Source organism: Equus quagga, chromosome 8 (genome assembly GCF_021613505.1).
Source record: "Equus quagga isolate Etosha38 chromosome 8, UCLA_HA_Equagga_1.0, whole genome shotgun sequence".
Taxonomy (NCBI): Eukaryota; Metazoa; Chordata; class Mammalia; order Perissodactyla; family Equidae; genus Equus; species Equus quagga.
In genome coordinates, this window is record NC_060274.1 from 22,867,202 (window position 1) to 22,883,251 (window position 16,050).

Consider the following 16,050-nt stretch of genomic DNA (forward strand, 5'->3'; position numbering starts at 1 on the left):
TTCCTGAACCAAAAAAAAAAAATAAACCCAAAAAACAAAGTCTAGGGAAAGTTCCAAAATGAATACTTACTGACTGTTTTCTAACAACCTCTGTTTCCATATTAATCTTCCTCTTTTTCCTGAGTTGGGTAGGAGAGATTAATCAGCTGCACCCTTAGTTTAAAAATGCAAACATCACCACAGAAAACTTCTTTTCAGATTCTTATCCGTGAGTGAGATCTCTGAATTAACATATCTATTTTAAGGCCAACCAGTAACTATAAACACCAATGTAAACAAATCCTGCCTGGTGGGGAAAGATGGCAAGAATGAGCAGGAGCGGTATTTAAGAACGCCGATTTATTTCTTTCCAAATTTATACCAGGAAGATCTGCCTGTTTTTTAGGGCCATTACACACTTCCTTTCATATTTACTTTCTGTAGGGTTCCAGGAATAAATCCTTTATTTGTTTCCTTAGTCATTTTAAATAAGGTGTCACAAATCCCTAAAGGATGTAGATGTTGGAAAGTGCAGAATGACCCCGGAGCCATTCGCATACACATCTCTTCATTCCACCTCTGTCCCACAGAAATGTGCTATGCTTCCAGATTCGGGCGTACTCTGGATTTGGGGACACTCCTGAAAAGGTGGCGGGTAGAGTTGGAGTTGGAAGAAACAGCACTTGGGGCTATTTATAAGATGCAGACATTAAACCTCCTCCTTGAAGGAACAGTAAGAAGTTGCTGTCCTTGACATGATCAAAGGAGATATTTTTATTAAAACAGGGTATTCAGTGGGTTTTCAAGGCACAATTATATGAAGTAGAACTCTTACTGCTTGTCTTCGTGACTTTGTTCTAACTCCAGAGCTAGAATGGGGATGGCAGTATGAAGGCCACGAGCCCCCGCAGCCCTCCCCAGCTTGGTGGCCATCAGCATCAGACTTGTCGTCTTTCTGAAGGGGCAGCGCGCGGCGTCAGCGAGGCCGGAAATGCGGGTGCCGTGGGTTCAGATCTGTGCTCCGGCCTTGGGTGAGTTATGGGAGGCTCGCTGCTGGAACAAACGGCCCCAGTTAGAACGGCTCAATACACAGGCAGAGTCTTAATTATTCATGGAAAGTCTTCCAGATCATCAGGTGGCGTTCCTTTGGGGGTGGTTTAAGGCAGCGCTTGGCAAACTCAGGCCTCCAGTCTGGACTTGGGCTGCTGCATGTTTTCCGTATGACCTACGAGCTAAGAATGGTTTGGACCTTTTTAAATGGCCACTTTTTAAATGGTTATGGAAGTACCTACATAATATCCTCAATTCTGCTTCTTGGTCCTCAAAGACTGAAATATTTACTATTTGGTATTTTACAGAAAAAGTCTGCTGTTCTTTCTTTTAGGGACCCAAGTTCCATCCATCTTATGGCTCCACCGTCATAAAGAGGATGCTTCCAGAGTCCATCCCCTAGGCTAGAAGGGAAAAGACCGCGCAGGATGGAAGGCGCCTGGGAGGACTGTGTGAGGCAAGCTGGCCCGGAGGTGCCGCACGTCGCTGCTCTCTGCCTCCCAACAACTACAGCGCAGCCGCTGGGCCACACCTGGCCTCCAGGCTGGCTTGGACGTGGAGCCCACCTGCTTTCCCAGGAAGCACAAGGCGGGGGTGGATAACAGCTAGCTCCTCTCCGCCACTGCAGATTACTAACTTCTCTGCATCTCCATTTCAGCCTTGTGAAGTGGGAATGATAAACAGGATTTTAAAGAGAATTGGACAAGTTAATACATATAAAGTGCTTAGAACAGGGGCTGGAACACTGCACGTGCTGTATAAGTGCTTACTAATATTTCTCACTGCCTGCAGGTTAGAAATCTAGGTATCCTCCTTGCCCTCTGCTCTCCTGGTGCCCCCTTATGCAGTCGGTCACCGTGCCCCACTGGTCTCTAACACCTCTCAGATGTGCCGGCTTCTTCAGCGTGCCGCTGTTTCACAGTAAAGTTTCTACTATTCAGGTGATGAGGCCAACGGATCAAGAGACGACTGTCATTGGAAAGATAGCTGGTTGAACCCACAGATCTCAAGAAGAGGGGGCGTACCACTCCCTGGGGGCCACACCAAGTCAGGAGGCAGAGGGAGACAGGAGATAACATGGGCAAAATCCTTTGTTGTGGTTTCTCCTGGAGGGAATAAGAGAGGCAGGGTCAGCAGATTTAGGATGAGTTAGTTTGAATAATTTCGCTGGACTCTGGCTCTGTCTCCAGGCGTCTGGTACCTGTCTGTGGGGTGACTGGGGCAGGACGATAGAGGCTCCGACTGCAGGAGCTTCACGAAGGAGGCATTTGGAGGTCTGGGCTGGAGTTAGTTGGTTTGCATATGAAAGATGTGCTCACCTGCCGGTTGTTTACAATCTGTAGGAATTAGCTAACCCTGGGAAGGGCGGTCCCTCCAAGGTCAGCCAGGCCCCAGATGTCAAAGCATCATACTATGGAAAGAAAAAGACATGGTTAACACAGCCACTACCCTCACCTCAATTGCTTGCAATGCTCTTCCCCCATCTCTCTCACCCTTGGGAGTCAGCCTTCCCCCCTGCACTCGGGGTGACTTGTGGAAGCCTGCATTTGAGCATGTCACTAGCCAGCCTACAACTGTGCAGGAGCCTCCTGACGCCCTTGGGAGGAGGACCAAAGTCGTTCATGTGGCCCTCACGCCCTGCTGTATCGGCTTCCTCTTGCTCTCGTCCCACACTGCTCTCCCCTGGGGCCTCTGTGCTTCAGGCACACTGCACGTCCGTTCCTCCAGCATGCCTGGTTCCTCCACCTACTGGGCCTTTGCACCTGCTCTGCCTCCTGCCGGAAAAGCTCTTCCTTGCTCTGCACCCTCTCCTCCATCCCTGTGTAACACATGCTTCAGATTTCAGCCCACATTCACTTCCTCCAAAAAATTTGTCTGACCTCCCACGTTGTGTGATTGATTGCTTGGGTGCAAAGTGGTAAAACTGATAAATACCCAGCTTTGGGGTCTGGCTACGTGAGTTCCATCCCAGCTTCATCACTTCTCCTCTGTTTGACCTTGAATAAGTTGACCTTGAATCTCTCTAAAACTCAGTGTCCCCACTCAAGGCATGGGGATAACAACATGAACGTTCTCTTGGGCTGTTTGTTAGGACTAAATAAGATAATACAGATATAGTGTTTAATAATTTCTGCGACTTAAATCTTTTTTACTGTTAATATTTCCTCTTAAGCCTCAGAATTCTTTGCAACTTAGAAGTCTTGCAGCTCCTAGCAATCAGTGCGGATTCAAACAGAGACCATTTCACATCCCTGGGTAGGAGAATGCTTTGTTAATTATTGTCAGTCACTTCAAAAGGTTAATATAAGCTAATTAATAACTTAGATACTGTTATAGAAATGACATTTGCTCACCATGGGCACCAAAGTGATTTTTTTCCTTATCTATCAGGACATATACCATCTCCCTTTTTTATTAATTGAGTTCTATGTATTGTTAACATAATAGAGAGAAAATAACTAAAAATAAGATATGATGGAAGCAAATGTAAGAGTATCGTTATTAACTTGCCTTTTCTCACCTTCTGCAGATGAAATTCCATTTTGATCCCTGAATTCTTTCTAATAAAGTCTTCTTTCATTAGAGTAAAAGAGTCAGGCATGACCAACATGCTCATACTGAAAGATTGGATTGGTCCATGGTGGCTGGGGGCTGGGGGCGGGGGGAAGCTTTGACTGCAAAGGCGGGTGATGGAGCTGTTCTCTCTCTTGATTGTGATGGTGGTTATACAACTGCATGCATTTGTCAAAACTCATGGGCTTGTACATTAAAAAGGTGAATTTTTACTCTATACACGTTATTCTTCAATAAAAAAAGAAAAAAGATTGGATTGATAATTCGATTTTGTCTTAAGCTAAGGAAGTGGTGGTGGTAATATTGGTTTCCATTATCAAAAAGGTCATTCACAAGACCACGATCCAATGACAACCTCGAGTTGTCAAACTAATTGTAAACAGGCTCAGTTACCCTTGGTAAACGCTGTCCTTGCTGTGCAGGCAGAGTCCTGCCTGCTGAAAAGCGGGAGTCAGGGGAATAGAACAGGCAAGACATAGCATCGAGAGAGAGCATCCCAGAGACTGCAGTTTTACCTCAATGCATGCAACTTGGAAAATTCTAGATTTTTTTTGTAAAAACAATGAGAGCACTTTCACACGGTACAACCGCTGTAATGTAGGATGGAGTGTGAAGGAGCAAATGGGGCCACCACTACACGGGAGAGTGCGTGCTCTCAATACCCAATGACTCACAACCTGCTGAGCAAATCTTGCTGCAGATGGAATTTCACTCTTATTTTTGATGGGTAAGTAGAGATTTTATTATATTTGCTTGGCTCTCATTCTGGTGAATGCACAAAGTGGATGCCTACTGCAGAAACATATGGCTCCTTGGGAGGTATGAGTCATCAATTGATCCAGAGGAGCCAAAAAACACCCCCCAAAACGAAACAAAACGGAAATGTTAAGAAGGTGGCAACTACCCTGAGGCAGACGCTTTGCTGTTATTTCTAACGTTGTTCCTATTCCATTGGAGAAAACTTACCTCTCACTATCGTGAGCTCTTTTTCTAGCTAAAACAATAACTCTGTTTTAATGTTTGAAGGTACAAAACTAGCCATCTCTCTTCTTTTTACTTTCCCTGGAGTGACCCACTTATGAGCCATTGATAGGTTATTTCTTGCATTTGTTAAACATTTATGAATCCTTTACTATTTTCTGGGTGTTGTGCTAGATATTTGGAATTCAAGGACTTGTTAACAAGAGATTTTCTTATTTCTACTATGCCTACGGGATTTTTCATACTAACTAGATCAGCCTGTTTCAATTTTTGGATCATCAGAATTACTTAAAAAAATGTTTCTTTTCGTCCACTAGTACTGTCCTTAACTTCTCTCTATTAACTCTCTATACCTGATACTCACCTGTAACACCATAATATTTATCATTAACATTCTTATCACTAACTAGAAAAGCCTATATTCATGAATGAAGGACAAATAGCTAATACATTATTTTAATTTCAAAGGTTTGGGCACTATAGGTGCTTAAACATTTTATCCATTTATGCAAAAATATTTCTTTAGCACTGCCCGCATGCCGAGCGCTGTTTCAGATACTGGAGATGCAGCAGAGAGCAGGACGGATGAGGCGCCTGTCCTTCTGAACTTTGTACCCAGTGAGGTCTGCAGAGAAGTGGAGGAGGGAGAGAACATGACAAATTTGGAGGGAAGTAAAGCAGAGCAGTGTGACTGAAGATGGGCTCCTCCAGGCAGAGGCTGTCTCTGAGGAAGTGGCATTTCCCAGAACCCCGGAGCAATGAGAAGCCGTGGCCACGTGAAGGGTGGGGAAGAGCTCTCAGGTGGAGAGAATGCAAGTTCTCCAAAGGTTCTGGGGGGGAGAATGAACTTGGCCTGTTCCTGGAGCAGAAAGTACACAGGGTGCGTGGGGGGTTATGCAGGAGGGCAGTGGGAGCAGCTGAGGTGACGGGTGGGGGAGCCTGGGCTCCTCACAGCCTGCTGGCCGGGCGAGGGAAGCTCGATTCATGCTCAGCGCAGGGGAAACACCTGCAGTACTTTTAGCCGGACGTTGAAAGGCTTTAAAAAAACTTTATTTGGAAATAATTTCAAATTTACAGAAAATTTAGATAGAGTACAAGGAATATCTCTATACCCTTTACTCAGATTCACTTACTGTGACCATTTTGCTCAATTTCCTTCATCATTTACTATCGCTATCTATTTCTCTCAAAAGCTTTATCTGAACCATTTGTGAGTAAGCTGCTTACACCACGGCTCGAGAACTCTGAATACTCCAGTGTACATTTCCCAATAAAAGGGTTATTCCCTCGTGTGAGGGTTCATTTCACGTGTTGTAAAACTATGACAACTTGACACATTGTGTTCAACTTGACTGGGCCTGGCGTGCCCAGATGTTTAGTCAAAGGTTATTCCGGGTGTGTCTGTGAGGATGTTTTTGATGAGATTAACATATAAATCAGCACACTGAGTAAAGCAGATTGTTCTCCCTAAGGTGGGTGTGCCTCATCTAATCAGTCGAAGGCCTGTAGAAAACCAAAAGGCTGACCATCCCCTGAGTAAGAGAGAATCCTTTCTACCTGACAGCCTTCGAACTGAAACATTGGATTCCGCCCCCCCCCCCCCATATCGTCCATCATTCATCTATCATCTATCTATCTCCTACTGGTCCTGTTTCTCTGGAGAACCCTGACTAACACTTTTTATATAACCACAGAACAGCTATCAACTTCAGTAAAATTGGGCATCAATACAGGGCTTTTATCCAAACTACCAACTGTATCCCATTTGTATCAGTTGAGTCAATAACGCCCTTTATATAATTTTTTTTCCTCTTCTGGTACCAGATCCCGTCTAGGATCACATATTGCATTTAGCTTTCACATCTCTTTAGTTCCTTTAATCTAGAATAGTTCTTCAGCTTTTTTTGCTTGTATGACTATTGACAGTCTCCCGTGTCCCATCCCCATCCCTGCCCCAACCACCCCCTTTTATTTTTATTTTCTTCTTCTTTTTATCTTTTTTGAGGAAGATTGGCCCTGAGCTAATATCCGTGCCCATCTTCCTCTACTTTGTACGTGGGACGCCACCACAGGATGGCTTGACAAGCAGTACATAGGTCCGTGCAGGCCATCCGAACCGGCAAACACCAGGCCACAAAAGCAGAGCACGTGAACTTAACCAGTACGCCACTGGTCAGGCTCCGACCACCCCTTTTTAACAGGTCAGTCCCCATTTGGGGTTTGTCTAACATTTCTCCATGCTTAGGTTCAGGTTATGCATTCTTGGCAGGAATCACAAAGAACCAAAGTACCAGTGTCTGCCCCTCTCAGGATGTCCCATCTGGAGACACACCATGTCCATCCACCTCTCATTTGTGATATTAATTTTAATCACCCAATCAAGGAGTTATCCAGTTTGTCCACTGTAGAGTTAGTATTTTCTCCTTGCTACTAATAAGCAATCATGCAGATATCCTGGTCTTTACCAAAATTTACTCACCAGATTCGGCATTTCTTGATGATCTTTGCCTGAATTCCTCTTTATCGTGATGCTTGCAAAATGATGATTTTCCATATTCAGTGCTCAGCCCACATATAATGTTCTACTGTTAGAAAGAGTCTTCCCTTCTTCATCCTTTACTTCATTATTGATCAGGGTGGACTTGTGGATTCCTTTTTTTTAATGGTTTATGATTAATTACTGCTCTTAGTTATTTTATTTCTCAAATTGTCCCAGTGGGAGCTTTTTCAAGCTGTTCACTTTGTCCTTGTGACAAGTCCCCATCATTTTTGGGGAGAATTTCCACATAAAGGGATTTTTCACTATTGTACTGAACTTATCTTACCCCAGCCCAGGAAACGATAATTTCTCTGAGAATCTCTGATTCCTTTTAGTGGAGGTGGTGTCAGAAGTCAAGGTCTAGTTCCTGGGAGTGTCCTTGCTTCAAGGTTCTTTCAGCAGACAGAACTGGGGACTGTGTGTGTATGTGTCCATGCATGCATATGGATACACGCTTACACTCAGACATTCACACCTTCTAGAAATCATGAGTCCACACCAGCATCTCCAATTCTGAGCCATTCTCTCAAGCTTCTCCTTTGCCTTAAACAGAGTAATAACAGGTCGTTAAAAGGTCCTTCTTGCTCTTCTGTTGACAATGTGCTCTCGGGCGGACAAGGGTGGAAGCAGGGAGGCCGACTAGGAGCCATTGAAACAGCTCAGGGAAGAACTGATGGTGACTCAGTCCTGAGTGATAGCAGCGGAAGTCATGTGGAATCGTCATACTTATCTTTTTAAGATATGGATTATACTGTAAGGACAGGAAATGTGTGAGAAAGGGAGAGAAACCACGTATTACTCTTAGAGATTTAATCTTAGCAATGGGTATGATTCAACTGGCAGAATTTCGAATGAAATTGACTTAACACTATTAGAGAAAAATGGCCTTCTTCAGTAGGATCCCTATAGGACGTGGAAGTGAGCACATGTTCGCAATGACCAATGAGGTTCTCCCTACGACCCCACAGCCTACCATTTGGAAAAAATTTTAGAAGTCTAACGTTTAAACCCTTCCTTATCCACTTCAGGGAAGTGTTTGGGATACAGAAATCCCAGAAAGGAGGCTGTATGGCTGAGGGAAACATGCTGAGCTCCCAATACGAATAGGTTCTGGGGGCAAAGCAAGAAAATCAGTCTGCTTTCCAGGTATTTCTTCATTTTATTTTATTTTTCAAAATTAATTTTATTGTGATAGGAACACAAGATGAAATCTAGCCTCTTAACACCTTTAAATGTACGGTATGGTATTGCGCCCTATAGGTCCAATGTTGTACACACTTCTAAATAATTCCCTAACATGGAACACGTTCAGTGTACACTACAAAGAAATTCCAAAGACAGCAGGACCTGCATTGTCCACTGTTGTAACAGTTGTACACCATATGTGTGACAATCAGGGGGAACGAAAAGACCCACCACTCTCCATCAAGGATACGACTGCTTCCATTTCTTTATGTTTCCCTCCAGCCCTGTTAATAGACACAACTTTTGCACACTGGAATCATCTCTGGACACTTTGTGATGTGTTTAACTTTTGATTTTTGCTTTTATTTCTGTTGAACATTATAATAGAAGCATTTTAATGTTTCTGACTGTCCCCTGTTTGGGAGTACTCATGTCATCTTTTCACAGCACAGATGTTTGCTCTGGCATCCCCCAGCCCCCCAGCCCCCCATAACCCTCCAAAGGAATAAAGGCTTCTGGAACGTGGACATCACTGTTCTTATTACCACACTTTACCTTATTGCTTTTATCCCAGCTTGCTTCAGGGTGGGAATGTGGTCAAGTCACATAAAGAAAAATGATTAATAATTTATCTACTGATTCATTTGATCCTTTAGCCAGATGCTGGGCTGTCAAATCTAAGCCTGCTTTCTTAGGCAGACCTACCAAACACAGTTTGATCTGCTTCATGGACTGTGAACATTGCTCCCGTGAGTGAAATTCCACAGCAGTGGCTGGGTAGGCATCTATATATGAGTTTATCTCGCTAAACATACCACAGTCTATGTCAAGCCCAAGGAGAATTCCCAGGAATCCACGTTTCCCGGGTCCTAATGGACAGTTCCAGTGGGTGATGACACCTGAAGAACGGCTTCCTGTCTGTTCGGTCTAGGACTGCATGTTCCATATCTTGTGCAAAATTCCAGAGGTCTATCTAAAAACTCTGAACAGTGCAGAGCCTTCCTTATCTCTGAGAGCAGAGGCCTGTGGAACCAGCACTTCCTGCCTTACAGGAATAGAGCTACAGCAAATATGATTTATTTACTGTGTTTCATGCTGTAGCTTGTGCATCACCAAACCCCTGGATGGTCTGCCTGGCTGTTGATCTCCTCTGCTTATGGAAACATTAAAGTCCACGATGCACTCACCAAGAAAATGTAAAGAAAGGGTTTTTAGACGTGGAATATATGCTGGTATGTTGACCTTCGATCATTTGAGAAAGCTGACTGGGGTTTACTGATATGAGGAGGAAGTTGAGGCAAAGAAAACAACACAGAACTTCAAACCTATTGTTTTAAAACTGCAAAATCTGTGGGAATGTGGTTTCATAGTTGTTTTCCCACTACCCCTTTGTTCACTACCTGCTCCCCTCATGGCCCTTCCCCAGAAGGTGATATGTTTAAGACTGTAACATTTATTCTAAGAGAACACTATTGAACAGATCGAAATTTGAACCTCTAAGTCCAAAATATTGCATACATGTGAAAATAAAACATAAAACTCTTGCACTGGAGAAAGAGGGCTGCAATTCACAACTCATAGCCACTTTTTCTTGGCATTCCGTTAGCAATTTCCTGGTGGCAGTTCTCAGTGAGGTGTTACCTGGAATTCTGCCAAATCAGTCTTAGGCAATTTGTTACAATGACTGTAGGTCACAATCTTTAACTGTTGGCAGGTGTTCTGGGCTTGCCCTCACTTGAGGAGCCCCAGATAATCCAGTTTGGTACAATTCTTTTCTGTTTAGTCCTTGAAGATCCTTTTATATACTCTCTGAACCAGAAAAATTAGCTAGCATAAGCTTACCACTCAAGTTCCCCTAGTGCTGAAAGCATTGATTTGTAAGGGCGGGTGGGACTCTTTCGAGAGCTCTTCACATATCTCCATCTATTCTCAAAAGACTTTTCAGTGGATCTGTGAAAATAAAAGGAATGCAATAGATGCCAACATATTGTCAAGAGTTACTTGACCTGCTCCTGTAACTATATGTATCAGTCTGCTTGGGCTGCTGTAACAAAGTGTCACAGCCTGGGGACTTAAAGAAGAAAAATTTATTTCACATGCTTCTGGAGGCTGGGAAGTCCAACATCAAGGTGACTATTGATTTGGTTGCTGGAGAGTGCCCTCTTCCTGGCTTGCAGAAGGCAGCCTTCTCACTGTGCCCTCACACGGGAGAGAGAGCTCTGGCGTCTCTTCCTCTTCTTAGAAAGTCAGTAATCCCATCAGCAGGGCCCTACCGTCCTGCCTCGTCTTTCCTTCCAGCTTTCTTTCTGTTTTCTAAGAGGCTGAGCTTCTCTTCAAAGCTTCTCTCTGTGCCAGAGGGGCCACGTCTCCGTGTAGTCCTGTGAGAGGCAGGTGGCCTCCGGGGGCTGCGAGCGCTGCTCTGTCTCTGGGCAGGAGGACGTGACTGAGAAGGAGCCAGGCTGGAGCCCTGGGAGAAGGAAGGAAGCCACTTCAGGGGTGCGCTGCAAGGTCGTGACTGTGAGCCCACGGTGGAGAGGTTGAGCCTCAGCTAGGGTGAGCCTTCAGTTCCTCAAACAAAAATCTTCCCCTGAGGAGGACATCTTCTGGCACCTGTGAACGGCTAATCTGGTACAAGGAGATGAAGCTCTGTCTTTCAGAGGAGCTGTCTGGTGGCAGAATTCTTATTTGTAGTAATAATAATAATTTTAATATGTTCTATGTGCCAAGCACTACTCGTAGGCTCGTCACAGGTATTAACTTTTCAGATCTCCCTGTGAGCCTACGTGTGACTTTCTTCCTCATTTTGCAGATGAAGAAACTGAGGCATGCGGAGGCTGGGTGGCTCCGTGAAGTCACAGTGTTAGTAAGTGGTGGAGCGCTAATTCAAACCCAGGCCCAGCTTCCTTGTGATCATCTCTCATCTCTGACCCACGAAGCTGCCGTTCTCTCTTCACCCTGTATCCACACATGGAGCCCTTGGTTTCTGTTCCTAGGCTCCAATCAGTTATAAATGCTCCCTATTCTTAACCTTTAAAAAATCCTGTTGGAGGCAACAAACTATAGTGGTTAAAAACGTGAACTCTGAAGCCACACTGCCCGAGTTAACATCCTGGCTCTGCCACATACTAGCTGTGTGATTCTGGAGAGTTCTTTAATCACTCACTGCCTCAGTTTCTCATCAGTGAAATGAAATTAAGATTAAGATTTACCTCAAATGGTGATTTGATGGTGAAATTAAATGAGACAAAATATAAGATCTGTTACAACAGTTTCTGAATGTGTAAGAGGCACTCGGCAAATGTTAGATATTATGACTTTGTCTGTTTATAAGAAACATACACTGCACAGCAGCCATTGAGCTATATTTGTAGGGTCTAAGCCTACGGTTATCTGCACCAGCAGGGACTGGCAACACCAGGGCCATCCTGTCGGCACCACTCACCACATTGCCGTGCGAAACCAGATATCTGTCATCTTGCTCTGCGGATGATTCTCTTAGTCTGCTCAGGCTGCTATAACAAAAACAAAAATACCACAGACTGGGTGGGGTAAACGACATTGATTTCTCAGTTCTGGAGGCTGGAAAGTCTAAGATCACGGCGCAGACTGGAGAGAGCCCACTTCCTGCTTCACAGCCGGCCATCTTAGTGCCGTGTCCTCACATGGTGGAAGGGACAAGGGAGCTCTCTGGGGTCCCTTTTATAATGACACTAATCTGACTCATGAGGGCTTTGCCGTCATGACCTAATTACTTCCGAAAGGCTCCACCTCCAAATACCATCACGTTGGGGATTTGGTTTCAACATATGGATTTTGGGGGGACTGAAATGGTCAGTCTGTAGCAGTGATGGTGGTGATGACAATACATTATTCTGGAAATTTATGGCCTGAACTTGTCTCTCTGTGGCCACATGCCCTGAGCAGTGCAGAGGAGGTCGGAAGTCCTCATGGAATTGGACTCTCTGTGCCACAATTAGTCTTTGTTTATCTGCCTATGAAGGAGGGAGATTCCTGAAAACTCTGGATTGCCGCAACCATCCTGCGCTCCTGGGAAACATTGAACTGCTTGGATTTCCAACAGATTCCCTTCTTTTCAGGAAAAAACTCCACTACCGTTCCTGCTAAACAGAAGATGGAGATCCTTTTTCTACCATTGTAAGACTCAATGTGCTCCAACCATCCCAGCGGCTACAAACAGTTCACTTTAACATCTGTGCTGGAATTATTTTCTACGGCAAAACTCATTTCAGCCTTTAGTGTCTCTTCACTTTCAGGCTTTCGCAAAGGAAAAACACACCTTTAAATAGCTATATTATTATTGCTCTTTTTGTTAACAGAAATAACAGGAACACCATGCAACAAACAAAATATTTTCACATTCACTTTCATTGAAAAGTAAACCCATCAGAAAACTCATTTTGTTTTTTTAGCATTTCCAAGCTATTAAATCTTCGTTTGAGGTTCTTTTCTATAATGTGAAACGTGGAGTCATCAATGACATTTTGCCAAATCTTCCTGTTTTTGGACATCTGACCTTTGAATCTCTGTCTGTCCTCCCCACTCACAGTGAAATTGCCTTAATTAAAGCTGTCCTGTGTCTTGTGTCTTATAACAACCTCCAATAGGTCTCTTTAGCTCAAGTCAAAACCAATTGTCACTCATTGCTGTCAAAATTATGCTCAGCCTTCAATCTTATGTCCTGCAAGAAGTTTATCAAATTCCACCGTCAGAATTAATGACCCTTCCACTGAAGCCTCATTGCCTCTTACTTAAGGCTTTTCTCACGATAATATACAGTACATCTTATTTTAATAATACCTGTGAATATACTTGACTCTTTAACTGTCAACATGCCCTTTGAGGGCAAAGGCTCTGATTTATTCAGTTATGCAATTGCTCAGCTCCTAGCCTAGACCTTTCACTTAGTAGTATTATGCTGCTGAAAGAATGGAAAGGTCATGGCACTAAAGTGCTCTAAGACAGTCTATTAGACTTGTTAATATCAGCTATCTTATTGTGTAATGCCAGCAATATTTTTTCAATGTTAGTTCTCCAGAAAATACAGTTTTTATTTGTTTGCTTTGCACTAAGATCCCTTTAATTGATCATAACAGAAACTCTTCCTTGCCCACAATTCTAGATTGGCTCCTATAGAAATCTGCTTGTAGAGCAAATATGGAATTCAAAATGTCCCTGGCCTTTAGAGAGATGTGGAGAAGCAAACAAGGAAGTTGAATCTGAATTGGGGAAATTTCATTCACAGATCTCCTCAAATTAAGCAAGCTGTGGTTATCTTTGAAAGTTTTCCAAGGTCGTTCTTAGAGAGAATTGAGTTTTGAAAAATGGGGTCAATGATAAGAGGATAACATAACTCCAATTTGTTGAGATAGAGGGAAGTCTGTCTTTTAAAGTAGGGCTTTAGAGAGCATTGGTTATTGTTTTAAAGTTGTGTATGGGAAATTTCAAAAGGAGTTGACTTTAATAAAACCAAAATGAAGTATTACTTGATAACTGGTAGAAACTTATCAGGAAGAAGTCTTAAGGCTGTAATCCGAAAAAAAAAAAAAAAAAAAGAAGAAACATGTGTAGTGGTTTTCTTTTGTATATTAAAAAAGAGGAAAGAGTAATCTAAATAAGAATATATACATATTCTCTCATATATGCATATTTGATCATTTTTCCAAAAGAAACATAGGGAAAATAAACCAGTAACTAGAATGGTTAAATCTCATTCTTCACGAGAATGAAGTAGAGGGGATTGGGATAAGAGCAAGGTTTCTCTGCTAGTTTTGATTTTTGTACCATGTAAATGCCATTATCAAAATATAAAATTGAGAGTGATGTCAGCATCATGGCAGAGTGAGCTCTTCCCTTCTAAAGTATAACCAAAAGGACATTCATACACCAACAGAGGATATTCACACAACACAAAATATGTCTGCGACACCCACACAGCCACATGTCTTAAGGTGGTGGGGCTGGATGCTTTGGAGGAAGTGGAAGCTGGTAAGGGGGGCTTGTCTCTTCACAATGGCAGCCATCAACCTCAGGACTGTGCTCGGTTCTGAGAAGAAAGGGGGGAGGGGCTGCCCTGCACAGGAACACCACTGCTCTCTGAGTTTCCTCACAGCCTGAAGGAAAACCCCATGCATAGCAGAGACTGAGCTGTTGTGAGGGTGTCTCTATCAAATTAGCACCCCAGGAGAGCAGTTGATGAGGGCCCAGGGAGAGCACTGGGATCACACAGAAGAGAATGCCCTTCCCCCACCTGGCACTCCAGCCCTCCAATCGTCCAGAGCACTGAGTGGAGAGAGAAGTGGGGGCCGGGAAAGTGCACAGGTGTAAGAAGGTGCCCCTTCTCCCACCTGGCACTCCAGCCCTGTGACCACCCAAAGCTCCACATAGAGGGGAAAGCAGAGGCTGGGGGACATGCAAATGAAAGAAAGCACCCTTCCCCCTGCCTGGCACCCCAGATCTACCATCCATCAGAGGGTCACACAGACAGAAAAGAAGTCAGTGGCTGGAGCTGGGGAGCCCTGAATCATGCTGGTCCCAGAATACACAGTGCCTGATCCTCACCCAGTGGCAGCAAATGGAAGCTGCAACCAGATAATAACTATGCAGAGGTAAAAATCCATGCCATCAAGCAGCATGAAAAAGTATATTAAATCTCCAGACCAGAACGAAAGTGACAAGTACCCAGAAACCAACGCTGAAGACACAGAAATCCAACTAAATGACAAAGAATTCAAAATAGCTATCATAAAAAAACTCAATGAGTTACAAGAAAACACAGAAAGACAAATCAATGAATTCAGGAGCTTCTTCACAAAAGAGATTCAAACTATAAAGAAGAACCAATCAGAACTGTTGGAGATGAAAAACACAGTGGATGAGATTTAAAAAAATCCGGACTCCCTAAACAACACAGCTGACAATATGGAAGACCAAGTTAGCAATTTAGAAGAGAGACATATAGAAATGCTTCAGAGGGAGGAGAAGAGTGAACTAAGACTAAAAAGATATGAAGAAACTCTCAGAGAAATATCTGACTTAATTAGGAAATGTGATATGAGGATTATAGGTATTCAAGAGGAGGAAGAGAAGGAGAATGAAGCAGAAAGCTTGTTCAAAGAAATGATAGCTGAGAACTTCCCAAACCTGGGGAAATACAAGTGAACAAAGCCAGTAAAACTCCTAATTTCACCAATGTAAAAAGACCAACTGCAAGGCATATAGTAGTGAAGTTGGAAAAAGTAAATGACAAAGAAAAAACACTAAGGGCAGCAAAGAAGAACAAAATAACTTACAAAGGAACCTCTATCAGGCTTTCAGTGGATTTCTCGGCAGAAACCTTACAGGCTAGGAGAGAGTGGAAAGATATATTCAAAATTCTGAAAGACAAAAACTTTCAGCCAAGAATACTCTATCCAGTGAAAATATCCTTCAGATATGATGGAGAAATAAAAACTTTCTTTGTTTTCCCAGATAAACAAAAGCTGAGGGAGTTCATTACCACAAGAGTCTCCCTGCAAGAAATCCTCAAGAAGTCCCCCATACCTGAAAAAAAAATAGGAAAGGGGTTACAAAGCCTTGAGGAAGGAGATGAATAGGTAGGCAATAATCAGAAAATGGCAGCTCTCTATCAGATCAGGTTAGTCAACACTCAACTTTAACATTAAGGATAAAGACAAGGAAAAAAAGAAAATAAAAATAATCTCATCATTTTAACCACAAATTCA